This window comes from Mustelus asterias, chromosome 1 (genome assembly GCF_964213995.1).
Source record: "Mustelus asterias chromosome 1, sMusAst1.hap1.1, whole genome shotgun sequence".
NCBI lineage: Eukaryota > Metazoa > Chordata > Chondrichthyes > Carcharhiniformes > Triakidae > Mustelus > Mustelus asterias.
In genome coordinates, this window is record NC_135801.1 from 153,472,410 (window position 1) to 153,490,960 (window position 18,551).

The 18,551-nt window shown below is 46.1% G+C and overlaps 1 non-coding gene across 1 annotated transcript; it reads left to right on the forward strand.

Annotated features, from left to right (window-relative positions):
• The first annotated feature begins 14,565 nt into the window (after window positions 1-14,565).
• On the forward strand, window positions 14,566-14,639 carry trnai-aau (transfer RNA isoleucine (anticodon AAU)). The gene has a single exon. It is a non-coding gene; the product is annotated as a tRNA-Ile (tRNA).
• The last annotated feature ends 3,912 nt before the right edge of the window (window positions 14,640-18,551 follow it).

The window sequence follows — 18,551 nt, forward strand, 5'->3', positions numbered from 1 at the left end:
TGGACTTGTAGATTTTTTTTTGTATATATGTAGTCTGTTTTCGCACCCCGCCGGCCTTTGTTTTCAAAGGAGGGGTGAATGTGGTGAACCATCGTTGGTTATCACTGTGGGGTTGTTCTAATGTTGCTGTTGGGCTAGGGTGTTCACACTGTGGGGTTGTTATAATGTTGTTGTTGGGCTAGGGTGTTTACACCGTGGGATTAATACACCTGTGGTGGATGCTGTTGTGGCACATCCCAGTCGGGCCCCGCCTCCTGGGAGAGGTATAAGACCCTCTGCTCAGGCGGGACCCCTCCAGTCTGGAATGGTGTACTCGTGTTTAAATAGTTCCATTGTTAGACAATAAAAGCCTTCAATCGCTGAAGCCTTGTGTCTCGTGCTCGATTGTCGCGCATCACACTGAAAGTCTGCAAAGGGATATAGATAGTCTAAGTGAGTGGGCGAGGGTCTGGCAGATGGAGTACAATGTTGGTAAATGTGAGGTCATCCATTTTGGTAGGAATAACAGCAAAATGGACTATTATTTAAATGGTAAAAAATTGCAGCATGCTGCTGTTCAGACAGTTCTGGGGGGTGTCCTTGTGCAGGAATCTCAAGGAGTTGGTTTGCAAGTGCAGCAGGTTATTAAGAAGGCAAATGGAATTTTGTCCTTCATTGCTAGAGGGATGGAGTTTAAAAACAGCGAGGTTATGTTGCAGCTGTATCAGGTGCTGGTGAGGCCACACCTGAAATACTGTGTATAGTTTTGGTCGCCTTACTTGAGAAAGAATATACTGGCACTGGAGGGGGTGCAGAGGAGATTCACTCAAGTGATTCCGGAGTTGAGAGGGTTGGCTTATGGGGAGAGACTGAGTAGACTGGGGCTATACTCATTGGAATTCAGAAGAGTGAGGGGAGATCTTATAGAAACATATAAGATTATGAAGGAAATTGATAAGATTGAAGCAGGGAAGTTGTTTCCACTGGCGGGTAAAACTAGAACTAGGGAGCATAGCCTCAAAATAAGGGGAATCAGATTTAGGACTGAGTTGAGGAGGAACTTCTTCACACTAAGGGTTGTGAATCTGTGGAATTCCCTGCCCAGTGAAGCAGTTGAGGCTACTTCATTGAATGTTTTTAAGGCAAGGATAGATACATTTTTGAATAGTAAAGGAATTAAGGGTTATGGTGAGTGGGCGGGTAAGTGGAGCTGAGTCCACAAAAAGATCAGCCATGATCTTATTGAATGGCGGAGCACGCTCGAGGGGCCAGATGGCCTATTCCTGCTCCTAGTTCTTATGTTCTTATATTCTTATTTATCTCCTAAGCTGGAGAGAAACCTGAAGTGGAAGAGGGAGGATTCAGTTGTGTTGGCCAAGTGGGTACTAATTACTTGGGCAGGGATAAAAGAAAGAGATTCTGATAAGGGACCGTGAGCAGCTGGGGGCTAAATGATAAAGCAGAACAACAAGGATATAATCCTTGATCCATGAACAAATTGGCATTGGTTAAATAACTTCAGAGAGTTGAATGCATGGCTCAAAGATTGGTGTGGGAGAAATAGATTTTGATTGATGAATCAGTGGCACCAGTATGGGAAGGAGGGAACTGTGCCTTTGGAACTTCCTTCACCTGAACCACACTAGGACCAGACTGCTGGTGAATCCTATAACTAAGGCTGTAGAGAGAGCTTTAAACTAAATAGTGGCTGGGGAGGATGGGGGAGCGAGTTCATGTGAAGGGTGATTTGCAAGTTAAAGAGAAATGATAAAGCAATAGTGTAGGGTAGCAATTTGGGTAATGATTAACCGGAGTGTGACAGGAAGGGACAGACCATATGAACATAAAACTGTATCAGCAAATAAGATCAGAGTAGGCGAAGCAGTAAAAAGACATAAATTAATGTGTATAATATTAGTAAAAAGTGGATGAATTGATAGCACAAAGAGACATAACTGTGATTGATATGTTGCCATTATAGAGATGTGATTGCAAGGTGACCAAGATTGGGACCTGAATAGTCAAGGGTATTTGACATTTTGAAAAGACATGAAGAAAAGAAAAGGAGGTGGAGGTGGCTCTGTTAATAAGAGTGAGAAACTATCTGCAGATCAAGATGTGAAATCGGATTAGCTAGAGATAAGAAATAATAAAATAAATAACTCACAGATGGCATAGGCATGCATTTAAATCAAATCAGATTAAACTAGTTCACTTTTGTACAGGCTCCATGCCGTACACATAAGTGCTTTAGTTCTGCGAATATACCACAGTCTGATGATAAGATGAGGGCTGGAATTCGCCCGTCCCGCCACCAGCACACCCGTCCTTGGGCTTCGCGGCGGCGTGGAGTGACATCAGTGGGAAATCCCATTGACAGTGGCGGGATCAGAGAATCCAGCACACCACTTCTCTCTACTGGGAAACACACAGCTGGGAGGCTGGAGAATCTCACCCAAGAATGCAGATTCCCAATGTAAGATTTTGATATTCTATTAATATTTAAAATCTGTAATATCTATGGATTTTTTCTGTAACCGCGGTTTAAAATGAAATGGTTCAGTTTTGACTGGTTGGGCATTGGGTAAACAGTAATTGGGGAAACAGGAAAACCAGATGCTTGTGAAGGAACAAACAACTTTTATTGTTTTATGATGGAGCTCATTTGAATCTTGAGCTGAAGCTGTTTTAATGGCAAAATATGATTAGGTGTTTGTTTCTAAATGTTTGAAGGAATAGCTAAAACAATCTGAACTTAGGTTGACATTTTAGCCGGAATTTTACCACCTCGTCCGCCCCAATTCCAGGGCGGGCAAGGCTCACAGAACGGAATTCTCTGTTGGTCTCGGGCAGGATTTTACGAGCCTCGTCCAAGCTTGTCCCTCGCCCATCAACAGTCTGTACATTAAATTTAACCTGGACCAGGCCCATCAGGAAGCGCGAGCTGTAGGGTTCACAGCCATTGCAGGAATGCCTAATGTACAGGGGGACATCGACTGCACCCACGGCACCCTCAAGGCCTCCTGCAGAATCCAAGAATATTCATCAACAGAAAGGGGTTCCACTCCCTGAATGTCCAACTGGTGTGTGACCACAATATGAACATTACGCACGTCTGTGCGAGACACCCAGGCAGCGTGCACCACAGCTTCATTATCAGGAGCTCAGACATACCGGAGGCATTTCAGGAGGAGCCCAGGTTGCGGGGGTGGCTCGTGGGTGATATGGGTTACTCACTTCGGACATGGCTGATGATGCCTGTGCGGAGGCCTGTGACTGAGGCAGAGACCCACTATAATGAGGCCCATGTAGCCATCCGCGCGATAGTGGAGAGGTGCATTGGGCTCCTCAAAATGCGAATCCGGTGCCTGGACCACTCTGGTGGGGCCCTACAATACAACCCTCTGATCTCTTCCTGCATTGTGGTCATGTGCTTTGCCTTGCACCACCTGGCACAGCAGACAGGTGATCTATTGGAGTAGGAGAAGGACATGGAGGCTGATCAGCCGGGCATCGTTGGGGAGGAGGCCACCCAGAAGGAGGAGGAGGAAGAGGAGGAAGAGCACACCGAACAACTCCACCCAGGCACTGGAAGGCTGGCAGCTCAAATGAGGCATGTGAGGGAGCTAGGGAGGCCCTGGTCACCAGAAGGTTCAGTCTCTAGTGACTTGTGTTTGTGGATTCCATTCCTCCCCCCCCCAAAGTCCTTCTATCTCCAGCAACATTGTCACACCAGAGTTGTGGGCCTGGGTACGCTGTGTTAGTGAGTTTCTTTGGCAGGCAGGAAGGTGATGATGACTCACTAAGCACCATTATGATGATATCCTTATGCAAACTAGTCTGACTCCTACTTGAGCTCCGCATGCACGTTGGCACCTGAGCCCACATCTATGTAGTGGGTAAGGGATCTGAAATCCTCATACAGGGCCCTGGGGCGGGTGGGGTAGGAGAGGGGAAGGAATCACTAGTGGGTTCTGGGGAACCAATTTTTTCTCAGTGACACAGCATTGAGGGGCCTCCCCAACTGACATTAACATGAAGCATCCCTCCGACGATCATCAATGGAAGAGGATTCCTTTTCGAGACAAATCTGAGACAAATTAGTCACAGGTGGGTGGTGAAAAAACATTTAATGATTGCAATAAAGGTGTTTAAATATTAAGTTCTAACATAAAAACTTGTGATCGGAAAACGTTAAGATGCTTAACGATCTTTCTAACTAGTGCAGCCCTTCACCGTGCCATCTTGGTGCAACTACAGCTTCCTAATCTTATGTGGCCTATCACTATGTCTCAGTGTCTCCCCAGAATGTACATCGGAAGTGGAAGGGGCCAGCTGCTTGCCTTGCCCCGTCACCTGTGATGCGAGTGGCGGGCATCCTCTGGAGGCCCTGGACCTTGAGGGCCCTGACTGACTTCCAGGTGTCTGGAATCTTTCCATAACACCCTCTTCATCATACTATCCCTGAGATGCCCTGGTGTCAGGAAGGGGGGAGTCAGAATGTGTAGCCACAGCCACCGTCTCCTGGCTGGAAGGTCCCAGCATGCGATCAAGACCTTCCTCCTCCCTTGGAGTTCCTGTTGACTGCTGGGTCACTCCATGGGACGGCAGTGCTTCTTCAGTAGCTCCAGAAGCTCTGGCGTCACCTGGCCCTGCCAGTCCTGGAGCACCACCTGCGTGCTACCCATGGCGGTCAAGCCCTCTGCGATGGCCACCTGAGTCAGAGGAGATGTTGCCTCAAATTGAGTGGAGAATTGACAGGTGCTCACTTCTTGACTCCAGCCCGACCATGCTGTCGCTGACATCCCGTATCTACCCTTCCCTGGACAGCTCCAGCACCCGCTCTTCAAAGGGGGTGAGGACCCGGAGGTCTGGCCCACCACGCTTTGTCTTCACCCTCTCTCTGTCTCTGTGGAGACAGAACGAGCCATGAAAGAAATGATGGTGTGATTCCTGCAGAGTATCAGGTCATGGCCCTGAGAGGGCAAGTGAAGTGATGCTCTTGGGAGGGGGATAGGAAGGAGGTGCTTGGGAGTGAGGGGCTGGAAGCATGCAGGGTTCTGCGGATGGGAGGATCTGGGGGAAGATGCCAGACGGGGTTTAGCACTCACCTTTGCTGTGGATGAGGCCATTGACCTTCTTGCGGCACTGCTTCCCGGTTCTGGGGGCCAGTGCCATAAAACTAACCAAGGTGGTAACTGCTTCCCAGACCGGATTGCCATCAATTCCCCTGGGTCTGCGTCTTCCTGGGGGGAAGAGGGTGCCCGCCTTGCCTCTGTCGCATCCAGCACCCTCCCTTGGTTGCCCCAGTAAATTGAGAGGCTGGTCATGTCGTCATTTTTTCCTGCACTGCCTGCCTGTCCATCCATGGGTTTTTTATGGAGCTGCCCCTCATTAGGGCAGATCAGCTGCAGGCAGTTGGGCAGAGCATTCCAGCAAGTTCCATGCAGTTTGCTTGTTAGCATTGAGGGGAAGGCAAGTGAGCAGGTGTGCTGATGGCGATGGGGAGGAGTGGGGGGGGGGGGGGGGGGGGGGGGGGGGGAATGGAGTGGAGTGGGGGGGTGGATCAGTGCCTCAATGATTGGGATTATGTGGAGATGCCGGCGTTGGACTGGGATAAGCACAGTAAGAAGTCTCACAACACCAGGTTAAAGTCCAACAGGTTTATTTGGTAGCACAAGCCACAAGCTTTCGGAGCGCTGCTCCTTCATCAGGTGAGTGGGAGTTCTAATCACAAACAGGGACATTGTCCGCCAGGGTCCTCAAACAGACCATTGTCCGCAGCAAACTACCCAGCCTTCAGGAGAAAGGTGACCACGACACTACACAACCCTGCCACAGCAACCTCTGCAAGATGTGCCGGATCATCGACACGGATGCCATCATCTCACGTGAGAACACCATCCACCAGGTATACGGTATATATTCTTGCAACTCGGCCAACGTTGTCTACCTGATACACTGCAGGAAAGGATGTCCCAAGGCATGGTACATTGGGGAGACCATGCAGACACTACGACAATGGATGAATGAACACCACTTGACAATCACCAGGCAAGAGTGTTCTCTTCCTGTTGGGGAACACTTCAGCAGTCACGGACATTCAGCCTCTGATCTTCGGGTAAGCGTTCTCCAAGGCGGCCTTCACGACAACGCAGAATCACTGAGCAGAAACTGATAGCCAAGTTCCGCACACATGAGGATGGCCTCAACCGGGATCTTGGGTTCATGTCACATTATCAGTAACCTCCACAACTTGCCTGGGCTTGCAAAATCTCACTAACTGTCCTGGCTGGAGACAATAGACATCTCTTTAACCTGTGCTTAACCCTCTCTCCACTCACATTGGCTGTACCTTTAAGACTTGATTACCTGTAAAGACTCGCATTCCAACCATTATTTTGTAAATTGAATTTGTGTCTTTATATGCCCTGTTTGTGAACAGAACTCCCACTCACCTGATGAAGGAGCAGCATTCTGAAAGTCAATGATTGGGGACAGGGGAGAGGGAGGGAAGTGCCACACAGCCACTGGAGTCAGGAAGAGATGGGCCCCTTGTGTAGGAGGGTCTGGGGTGGGGGGGTTGCGGGGGGAGGGAAGGTAGATCACTTTAAGATGATCAGAGGATTCGATAGGGTGGATAGTGAGAGCCTTTTTCCTCGGATGGTGTTGGCTAGCACGAGGGGACATAGCTTTAAATTGAGGGGTGAGAGATATAGGACAGATGTTAGAGGTAGGTTCTTTACTCAGAGAGTAGTAAGGGCGTGGATTGCCCTGCCTGCAGCAGTGGTGGACTCGTCAACGTTGAGAGCGTTCAAGTGGTTATTGGATAAACATATGGATGATATTGGAATAGTGTAGATTAGAGGGGCTTTAGATTGGTACCACTGGTCGGCGCAACATCGAGGGCCGAAGGGCCTGTACTGCGCTGTAATGTTCTATGTTCTACTTTGGCTGAGATCTGTGGGAGGGAAGGGGGGTCCACTGCCACTCTGCCTGAGATCGACAGGGGGGGGTGGGGGGCTGCGGGTGGGGGGGGGGAGCGGGGGGGGGGGATGTGGGTCTGCTGCCACTCTGCCTGAGATCGTTGGGGGGAAGGGGGTGGGTGGATCACTTCACTTGAGATCAATGGGGGAGAAGGGGGGTCCGCTGCCACTCTGCCTGAGACCGGTGGGGGGGAACGGAGAGGGTGGACCACTCTGTCTGAGATGGTGGGGGTAAAGAGGGGAGGGGCCTGTGATCGGTTGGGTGGTGGGAGGGGGATAAAGGGGTCAGTAATGGTGTGGGTTGGGGCAATGTCTGTGGGGGCCAGAGGGAGGCATTATCTGGCCCAGAAGGGATGTGGCAGGGAAACAGCATTCTATTTTTTTGCGCATGCGCTGTTGGAGGCGCCGATCGGAGCTGCAGGATTTCAGGTGCGTTAAGCCCCGCCCACAGGCTTGTGCAGCGTGATTCGGACTCACTGATATTTTTTCAGGCAGAGTCTGTATAGGGCCGCCTGAGAACGGGTCTAAAAGTCGGATCTGAAACACTCCCAGTTTCAAGTCCGCCCAGCACTTAGGATAAAAATGGTAAAATAGGGCCCAGTAACAGTGGTGTGTACCATCTACAAGATGCAGTGCAGCAACTCACCAAGATTCTTTCACAGCACATTCTAAATTCATGGCCACTAGAAGCACAGGGACAGCAGGTGCAAGGGAACACCACCACCTGCAAGTTCCCCTCCATGTCATTCACCATCCAAACTTGGAATGATACCACTGTTCCTTCACTGTCTCGAATTCTGAAACTCATTCCCGAACAGCATTGTGGGTGTACTTACCCCACAGGGACTGCAATGGTTGAAGAAATCAGCTCACCACCATCTCCCAATTCAAGTGTCTTTTGTAAATATATAGCAATAATATATGCGGCATTTCCTTTATCAATAACCTCCATAATTTCTGCACAGAAAATTATTAAATTCATATTACATGCAGTTTTGAGTCTTGGACTAGTTTAACCAACAGTCCTGTTGTTGGGCATTCTATTTCAGAACCTATCAATCCCACAACTGCTACAAAGAGGTCGACCCTGTCATACAGCCAAATAAAGCAACCGTGGAAACTATTTGTTACAGAAAAGGTCAAAAACATCCTTGATAGAATGTGGAAGTGGTTAGAAGAATGGAAGAGACTAAAATTGGCAACTGAATCCATGAAAACCAAGGAAATGTCAGAGAAAGTGCAAAAAATTACAAAAGAAACTAGATAGAAAGTAAAGTTGAAGAAACAGCAGAAGCAGATGGATCTTCAAGGCTGTGCTACAACATAACAAAGCTTCTATCAGTCAGAGAAAGAGAAAGGTCATTCTCTGCAAAAAGACAGCCAAGGACTGACTTAGAGAGCACCTGATGTTACTGTGGGCTGAACACTTGAAATAGGTTCCAAGCTGCATGAAAGGTTAAAGGTTCCAGAAAAAGAAACAATGACAGTTCTTGAGGTTAAAAGTGTCTCTTTAAGTGAAGACATTTTGCAAATCAAAACCAAGTAGAAGCTTCTGAAAAAATGGCCATCCAAATAAACAGCAAAGTTGGAGACACAGGGCTGGAGTATTGTGCACATTATTGTAAAAACCTTTATTGCATTACTATCAAATTCCCCTTTCGACTATTTAAATGCCTACATTGAGCTGGATTTTGTTGGGGTAGCAGACGCACCAATGACAAACCAAAAAGCTGGGAGCATCCCCACCTTGATGCCTTTCGGGAACACCCAGCTGCAATTTAGGCCCATTGTGATCCTGTCTCTTTAGACAGGAGCCCGTCCCCAAGAGTTGCCAACCAATTGGAGGGCCGGCAGCTCTTCAGTCTCAGCAGCATCACCGGGAGTGATAGCTACTGTTTGAATTGCACCCAGCTGTGAGGATACAGCGATGGGTGCTGCCCTCAAAACTGGGTAAGGTGGTGTCAGTCAGGCAGGAACCCAGTAAGGAAAGGGGATGATTGAGGGGTGCGGGGTAAATTAGCACTGGTGACAGGAAGAGGTCCTTAATTGGTCACTTAAATGGCATTAATGGTCTCTGGTCAGGAAGGTCAGCCTTGAACTCCCCTGCCATTGGTGAAATGTTGTGATGGCTGGAAGATGATGGAGTCTCCAACTCCCGACCTTCCCTCACAACCCAAACACTCAACTAAAATCCAGCCCATTATCTTACCTTATTTAAAATGATTATCAGATTATGTTGCACAGAATAATTTCCAGGTTTTAATGGCAAAAAGCACAATGCATTACTCAAATATGATTTGTGCAGAATCCCCGGGCTGTGACAAAGTTCTCATCACAGAAATGCCAAGGTACTACCAGCCTGTGACAACTTTACCGTAAGTTTCAGGGAAACTATAACGTTTTGCTGCTGGATAGGATTGTGCTAATTAGGATGTAAATGGAAATTTCTCGAAGAACAGACCAGATTCAGGAAGGAAAGATCCTGGAAAAAATTAACACTTTTGCAAGCCACAATATTAAAGAGAAAATGAGGAATAAATAAATGTCAGTGTTTCCACTGACGTAGTTGATTTTGAAAGCAAAACACTATCTGAAATAAAAATAAAAGTTTTGTCAACTGTATATGGGTGATGGTGTTGTTCCACCAAAAATGAGAGTGCCAAACCGTAATCCCAGGATCCTGAGAATATCGCAAGAGCAAGGCCATTCAAAAGTTATTTCACATTTAACTCATGAGAGAGAGAGAAAGTTGTCAAAATTAAACTTTGTGTTGTCCGACACATTACCAACTGGAAGTCTCTGCTCACTGGAACTTTGGATGTTCCCCGAGCACAAATCATTACACTAGCACCCGGGAGCAATTATATCGGTATCCAGAACCTGTACTTGTATACTGTATTATCTTATACCTTAATTTCTATTTAAATGTACTGCTGAGGGTTAGAAGTAAAAAGAATGCTATTCTTTATTTCCTGAGTACTTGCATATTACATATTACGCCATATTCTATGGTAATTGGAACTCTCCATTCATTGGCATGTTGCGTTAACTGGCACCACCCATTCCCCATGCATGCCAGATAATAAAGATTTTACTGTATCATTGTCAGGAACCTGAAAGGAGAGGCTTGATTATATATGAATGACAAAAGGAATGGGTTTGACACTCTTAAACAACATGTAAGTTCTTTTTGTATGAGTAGGTTATTTCTTTAAGAATTTTTTTTTGCATGTCTGCACGTTGTGTAGGGACTTTCGTGATAGAAACATAGAAACATAGAAGATAGGAGCCGGAGGAGGTCATTCGGCCCTTCGAATCTGCTCCGCCATTCATCACGATCATGGTTGATCATCGAACTCAATAGCCTAATCCTGCTTTCTCCCCATAACCTTTGATCTCTTTGAGGGCGGCACGGTGGCACAGTGGTTAGCATTGCTGCCTCACAGCGCCAGGGACTGGGGTAAGCACAGTAAGAAGTCTCACAGCACCAGGTTAAACTCACCTGAAGAAGGAGCGACACTCCAAAAACTTGTGCTACCAAATAAACCCGTTGATCTTTAACCTGGTGTTGTGAGACTTCCACTGATAGTATGGCAGAGCCGGACTTCCATGGCCTCACCACATGTGGCTGAGACTTCAGTCAATTTTCTGGGAACAGTCGAATACTTTTTAACAGCTAGAGAGTTGGGGTACTCACTGTCAAGTTTCAATCAGCTTTGAAGAGCTTGCCAGGGGTGAGAGAGAAAGGAAAAGAACATCTCAGTTGCCACAGGGCTGGCACATGCAACAATTTAACAGCACTGTCTCCCCCCAGGGGAAGGCAAATTTCTGGCATGACTGTAACTGCATGAGGCACTGGGAAAAGAATGTGGATCAATCAGTGATTTTTCAGCTTATTAGCCAGGTTATGGCAGGCACAGACACAATGGGCTGAACAGCCTCCTTCAGTGCTGTAAATATTCTATGTTTCTTTGGACTGAATTTTCCAACCTCGCCTGCAGCAGTGAACGGAGAGTTAGTTGAGTGCCAAATTCTCCATTCTCGCTGGCAGTGGTGGTGGGGTGTGAATGGCCCGGGCGGCACGGTAGCACAGTGGTTAGCACTGCTGCTTCACAGCTCCAGGGTCCCGGGTTCGATTCCCGGCTCGGGTCACTGTCTGTGTGGAGTTTGCACATTCTCCTTGTGTCTGCGTGGGTTTCCTCTGGGTGCTCCGGTTTCCTCCCACAGTCCAAAGATGTGCGGGTTAGGTTGATTGGCCAGGTTAAAAATTGCCCCTGAGATGCGTAGGTTAGCGGGTAAATATGTGGGGGTAGTGCCTGGGTGGGATTGTGGTCGGTGCAGACTCGATGGGCCGAATGGCCTCCTTCTGCACTGTAGGGTTTCTATGATTTCTATGAAGTCGGGCCTATAACGTTTATTGTTGATTAGTTCACAACCTATTACACTCCCTGTTGTAGATGTTTTTCCAATGTTCTTAACAATACAGGACATATTTTCTGTTACAGGCACTATCTACATCATGCACTGTTATCACAATGATGGTGGAAGATGTGATGTAAGGTATTATTCCAACATTCGCATCTGCTTTGCTTATACACACTCCTCTGTGGCTGAAGAAATGTAGCCAGAAGATTGAAATGGGCTAGCAAATGATTGTAACACCAGAGGAAAACACTCCCTGTAAGGCTTTTGCAGCCTTCATTGGGAATATGTACGAGCTAGCGACATGCATTTGATATGGAATTGTACCATCCAAAAGGTTTCACAATGTTTATTATTAGTGATTAATGGGAACATTCAGGAATCACCGAGACAAAATAAAACAAAGGAAAGCTGCAAATGGGAACTATTCAAGTTTATGACTTGGGTCAGTCTTCAGGCCCTCACTCCTAATGTCTGTCAGTTGATCATCCACATTGTTGCTCATGACAAAATAAAAGTGAACTGTAAAGGGGCGACACGGTGGCACAGTGGTTAGCACTACAACCTCACAGCACCAGGGACCCAGGTTCAATTCCAGCCTTGGGTCACAGTCTGTGTGGAGTTTGCACATTCTCCCCATGTCTGCGTGGATTTCTTCCAGGTGATCCGGTTTCCTCCCAGAGTCCAAAGATATGTAGGTTAGGTTGATTGGCCGTGCTAAATTATCCCTAGTGCCAGGGGAATTAGGAGGGTCAATATGTGGGGTTACGGGGATGGTACCTGGGTGGGATTGTTGTCGGTGCAGACTCGATAGGCCGAATGCACTGTAGATCCGATGATTCTATTAATTCAGGGGATTTCGCTAGCTGACTGATGCACTATCAATAAGGCGAAAGACTACCGATATGCCAATATAAGTGTAGGCTTTTATTCACAACAGAATCAGGAGCAGATCCCAACAATTAACCGACCTGGACTGAACAAGGGGGAGGAGACAGCCACCTTTATACTAGGTGCTGAGGGGAGGAACCAAACTGGAAGGGGATGTGTCCAGGTATGACAAACACACACAACGGTGGTCCATATAGGACAAAGGCACAACTGAGGTCCACCACACTGACCAGACCCAGGTTTTCAACTGAGTTCCACTTTCCGTTAGAGTCTCTGAATTAGGAGGAAAAGAAAAGTACTGTGCAACAGCCAGAGATCGCCCTTGAAGGAGACAGATGAGTCAATCTCAACAGTTGAAACAGGCAGCACTAAACATTAATAGCAAGGAAAACCAGGCAGGATATTAAAAAGATGGTCCACCTGTTGCCAACCATTTTACACTCAGCAGGATGTGCTTAAATTCAACTCCACTATAATAGGATTCACAAGATAAATTGAAAGCAGAGTTCCAGCGACACTGAGATTCCTCCAATTCTGCATTCAAATATCTATTATTAACATGTGAGCTTAGATAGAAGGTGTTAGCAGTCAATCATGAAAGGGATTACATTGGACCATGATCCTATCTGTAAACAATGTTGACATGAGCGTTTTTCAGCAGGAGGTCACAGGATAAGTGGTCAGTAACCAGAATGTGACTCATCTTTTCCTGTCCTATACCCCGACCACCAAATTGCAGCACTGTCGCTGCTGTTCTGGTGAGGTCAATTAACTGTGCACAGATCAGGCATCAGGTTTGGGACCTTGCTGGTCTGTGTGGCACTTACTGCGAGAAAAAAAATATTGCATTCATCTACCGTGCCGACGGCAGACCATCAACCCTAAATTTCCTAAATAGCCCAAACCAAAAGAGCTTGCAAGTGCAGCTCTCTGACATGTAAAAACGATCCTGCCAAATCATTTAACAGAAACACAACATTGTTGCAGAATAAGGCTGCAAATCTTCTCTGCACTCTTTCTCTTGCTCAGCACTGTGAGTTGCACAGTACATTTATAGAAAGTCTAAGCACATAACACTGTAGCTGCTGGTTGAAGCTCGCATTATTTGGCAGGTTTAAAAAAAAGATTGAAGTGCTTTTGATCTCAATTCGTTCAGAAAGAAATCAGCCTCTGCTCGCTCACTAATAGATGTTATAGAACCATCTGAAACAGACTGTGTGACAATTTAACACAAGGCTACCAGCTAGTGATGAACTCTCTGTTGATCTACTGAAAAATATGCTGAGAGTTGATAAAATGGTTATTTTTACTGAATACGAGTGTGCTATTCCTATTAAAAATAAAGAGGCCGCTAAAAGGTAATATCCCTCAAAAGAAATATTCACAGAAGACTGCCTTTCCATTTAATAACAAATCATGATGAGATTACGGCAAACGCCTATCTTCACAGCACCTCATCAGATGGTCTGGTTCTGCGATATTGAGTGTAGATTATAAGTCAGACGGGTGTCAGGGTTGACAAGCCTCTTGGACAGCTGTTGCTATTACAAAGCCAGCACAGTTCTCCAAAAATAAAAAAAATGAAGCAGATTACGCTTATGGACCCTTATAATACAATTGCACAAAATGATGGAGCAAGCCACAAAAGCAGAAGATTATTGATGACTGGAGAAAACAGGGAATAAGATGTTATTAAGCAGCGTCAGAGATAGATATCGATACTTAATAAAACTCAGTTATTGGTTTATGGGCTCCAGGAGAAAGGGTTCATGCTGTTGACCTTTTGTTTCTCTTTTAATTTGCTGGAGGTGCAGACTCTATGAATAAAACATTGGTCCACTTAAGTTATAAGCCAATGTTTTCTCTCTTTTTCATGTTGACAGCCTGCAAGGCACACACTGATGCTTCTCCTCCATGAGGTTTGGTTGCTACACTGTGGAATCAAAAGGAAAGTGATGATTATATTCAAATATTATACAGTGCAAGCTGTTGTATCTTCAGTACATTTGTAAAAGATTTCAAACAAGAACTTGCTTGTGACAGACAGTACTTCACATAAGGCTCTTATTGCTGGTACAATGACATGTTTATTAATAGGAAAGATGGTGCTTTGAAAGGTGCTTTGATACTACAATAAACATTAATATGAATCTTCTGAATAAACAGAGATCAGAGCGGCTCCTTGCTCTGGCAACTCTACACATTCTATTTTTAAAAATCTGTTTCTGATATCCATTAATAACTGTGTTTGTACCATTTTGTTACAAATGTCATAAATGTTCGCAATGTTCGGTTAGCTCAGGTGGTTGGAGCGTGGTGCTAATAACGCCAAGGTCGCGGGTTCGATCCCCATACTGACCAGCAAATTTTGGGCGGCACGGTAGCACAGTGGTTAGCACTGCTGCTTCACAGCTCCAGGGTCCTGGGTTCGATTCTCGGCTTGGGTCACTGTCTGTGTGGAGTTTGCACATTCTCCTCGTGTCTGCGTGGGTTTCCTCCGGGTGCTCCGGGTTCCTCCCACAGTCCAAAGATGTGCGGGTTAGGTTGATTGGCCAGGTTAAAAAATTGCCCCTTAGAGTCCTGAGATGCGTCGGTTTGTGGGATTAGCGGGTAAATATGTGGGGGTAGGGCCTGGGTGGGATTGTGGTCGGTGCAGACTCGATGGGCCGAATGGCCTCCTTCTGCACTGTAGGGTTTCTATGATTTCTATTCTATGATTAAATGCGGCTCAACCCTCCATGATATGGTAAAAACATGACCTAATATGGAAAGAGGGTGCCATACAAACCATGGGCAGAATTCTCCCATCCCGCCAGCCCGCGGATGGGGGCGGACCATGTAAAGGTCCATTGAAGTCGGGCAGGAATCTCCGATTTTCGAGCGAGCCTGGCTGGGGAATCCCGCACCGTATTTTTTCTGTTTTGATCCTGAATCTATATTGGACAAGCAATGTTAACTGTACTCAGTGGTTCTAGACCACTTAGTGAATGGAAAATTAAAATGACACTTCACAGCTACACATGGAAAGCAGGTGATGGCCAGATCATGTTTTCATGTGTTCTCTCCTACCGAAGGTTTAAGTTTAAAGTTTAGTTATTAAAGTAAAGTAAAGTTTATTTTTTAGTTACAAGGCTTACATTAACACTACAGTGAAGTTATGTTGAAATTCCTCTAGTTGCCACAATCCTGCGCCTACTTGGGCCAGTGTACCTAACCAGCATGTCTTTCAGAATGTGGGAGGAAACCAGTGCACCCGGAGGAAACCCAAACAGACATGGGGGAACGTGCAAACTCCACAAGTGTCACAAGTAGACTTACATTAACACTGCAATGAAGTTACTGTGAATATCGCCTAGTCACCACACTCCGGTGCCTGTTTGGGTACATTGAGGGAGAATTTACCATGGCCAATTCACCTAATCAGCACGGCTTTCTGATTGTGGGAAGAAACCGGAGCACATGGAGGAAACCCACGCAGGCATGAGGAGAACATGGAGACTCCGGACAGAGAGTAACCCAGGCCGGGAATCGAACCTGGGTCCCTGGCACTGTGAGGCAACAGTGCTAAACACTGTGCCACTGTGTCACCCAACAAATGACCATGACATCGACACTCAAAGAATGGCCATTTAAGTGAAGAACTGAAAGGTCCAAGGTCGGAATGAGCCAACACTTTCAAGAGAGATGCTGGAAAAAATCGGAGGTGAATGAAAAGGCTGAATTTTATATCTTGAGTCCTTTCTTTTAAAGTAACAATTGATGCACATAACATTTGCAGAAAAGAAAAAATATATGTAATTTACATACATTAGCAGAGAAAGCTCTGGCAAAACATTTGTCTTGCAACTGAGGAGATTGAAAATTACTGTCCTGAGTGTTTGTGCAATTTTCTCCTATCTTTTGCTGCAACTACAACAGAAGTTTGGCAGAATCCCTGCTGAAATGGCTGTAAGTGGAGGTGCAGACCATATAATTATTGTAAAACATACCATGAAGCCGATTTGTCCCCTGTCTTCTGCTTCAAGGCTGCAGAGGCTTTTAGCAACAGCAGCCTATAATGGCAGCCTATTTATCAATGCATGAAACACAGGAACTTTCAAGTGAACAGGAGCGCCAGAATTGCTGTAATGAGATATATTCTGCCTCATCTTTTTGTTTCAGGCCCCACTTGGGGGTTTGAGTAAAAAACTTCAGTGCAGTACTGAGGGACCACAGCACTGTTGGATGGACAGGGTGGAATTTTCCCGTCCTGCTGGCTATGGGAATTGTATCGGGCAAACACGGACCTTACAATGGTCCGTTGACCTCGGGCAGGGTTTTCCTGTCTTGGGACAAGCGCAGATGGAAAATCCCACCCACAGTCTTTCAGTTGAGATCATCATAGAATCTCTACAGTGCAGAAGGAGGCCATTTGGCCCACCAAGTCTGCACTAAGTCACCAACAGTGCATCTTACCCACCCATTCCAATAACCCTACATATTTACCTCACTAATCCACCTGACAAACACATCTTGGGACACTAAGGGACAATTTTAACTTGGCCAATCCACTAACTTGCATATCTTTGGACTGTGGGAGGAAATCGGAGCACCTGGAGTAAACCCATGCAGACACGGAGAGAGCGTACAAACTCCATACAGTCACCCAAGGCTGGAATTGAATGCAGGACCCTGGCACAGTGAGGCAACAGTGCTAACCACTGTGCCACCATGCCACCCATATCTTTGACTGAGGCCCTGTCATTCCTATCAAGTGGACATAAAAGATCTCATGACACTATTTTGAAGGTTATGCCAAGTGTCCTGTTTAATATTTATCCCTCAATCAACACTAGAAAAGATGCAGATTATCTGCTCGTGAACCCATCACTATTTCTGGGAGCTTGCTGTGTGCAAATTGGCTGCCACATTTCCTACATTACAACAATGACTATACTTTAAAGTGAGTGCTTCATTGGCTCTAAAGTGCTTTGAGACATCCATTGATTGTGAAAGGTGCTATATAAATTCCAAGCCTTTCTTTGTTACAGCATGCAAATTGGCCACTGTGCTACAGTGTCACACTATAACAGTAACTGCATTTCCAAAAGATTTTTTTAATGGCACTAAAGCCACCTTAGGTGGTTATGTGATATTATTAGGGATCTGTGGGAGTACCAGATTAGCAAAATAACAAGACTTCACAGACTGCAAAGTCAGTGCAGTATATATAATAAACTGGGATCTCGCAGGCTGCAATACTGATTCCGTGGCAACAGGACATAAGTGAATGTTTATTGCATGCACAGGCCAACCATCCTTTTAATTCCAAATAGTGTTCACGACAATTCCCTTTCACCTGATTCTGGAGAACTTTGTTTCTTATTTCCTCTCACGTTTCACTGAGGAGACAGCAGTCACATGAGTAGCGGCTTCTTGAACTGACTACGTTTAAAAGTGTTCCCTCCATCACCAACATTTTCACTTTCTTCAGGTACACCTTCGACCTTCACCTGAAGTCAATATCAGGAAGCCTGTATTTTCATGCTTTGGATCTCATTTAAGTCCGTCGGTGAGCTTCAGGAAGAAATGAGGCAGTCACCCTCATGCAATTCACTCTTTGGGGGAGTGAAGGGAATCATTTGGCTCTCACCTGGAGCTAGCCAGCAAATCTAGTTGATGGATTTGGGGGGAGGGGGGCGTTGCTGGAGGACCATGGAAGGGGTGGGTGGTTGGTGAGGGAGCTAATCCCAGAGAAGGCATTGCATTAGGAAGCAATAAAGCAGCATTTATTTAAAGTTTATTTGTTAGTGTCACAAGTAACTTATATTAACACTGCAGTGAAGTTACTATGAAAATCCCTTTGTCCCCTGACATCTGTTCGGGTACAGTGAGGGAGAATTTAGCATGTCCAATGCACTGTTCCAGCATGTCTTTTGGACTGTGAGAGGAAACCGGAGCACCCGGAGGAAACTCACGCAAAGGGAGAGCATGCAGACTCCGCACAGGCAGTGACCCAAGCCAGGAATCAAACCAGGGTCCCTGGTGCAGTGAGGTAGCAGTGCTAGCCACTGTACCACTGCGCCACCCATTTATTGCAGACGGAGGACTAGGACTGCTGCTATTTTGAACACCACAAAAAAAAGATTAAATAATGTATTTGGCCCTTTTATGATCAGCGATTAGACTATTCAAAGCCTGATACAAATGGGCAAAATGTGCAATTGCGGCTTGTATTTAAGGAACCTCTTGCAAGTAGCTGCTCATCTATTTACAGTCAGCATGAAAATTACA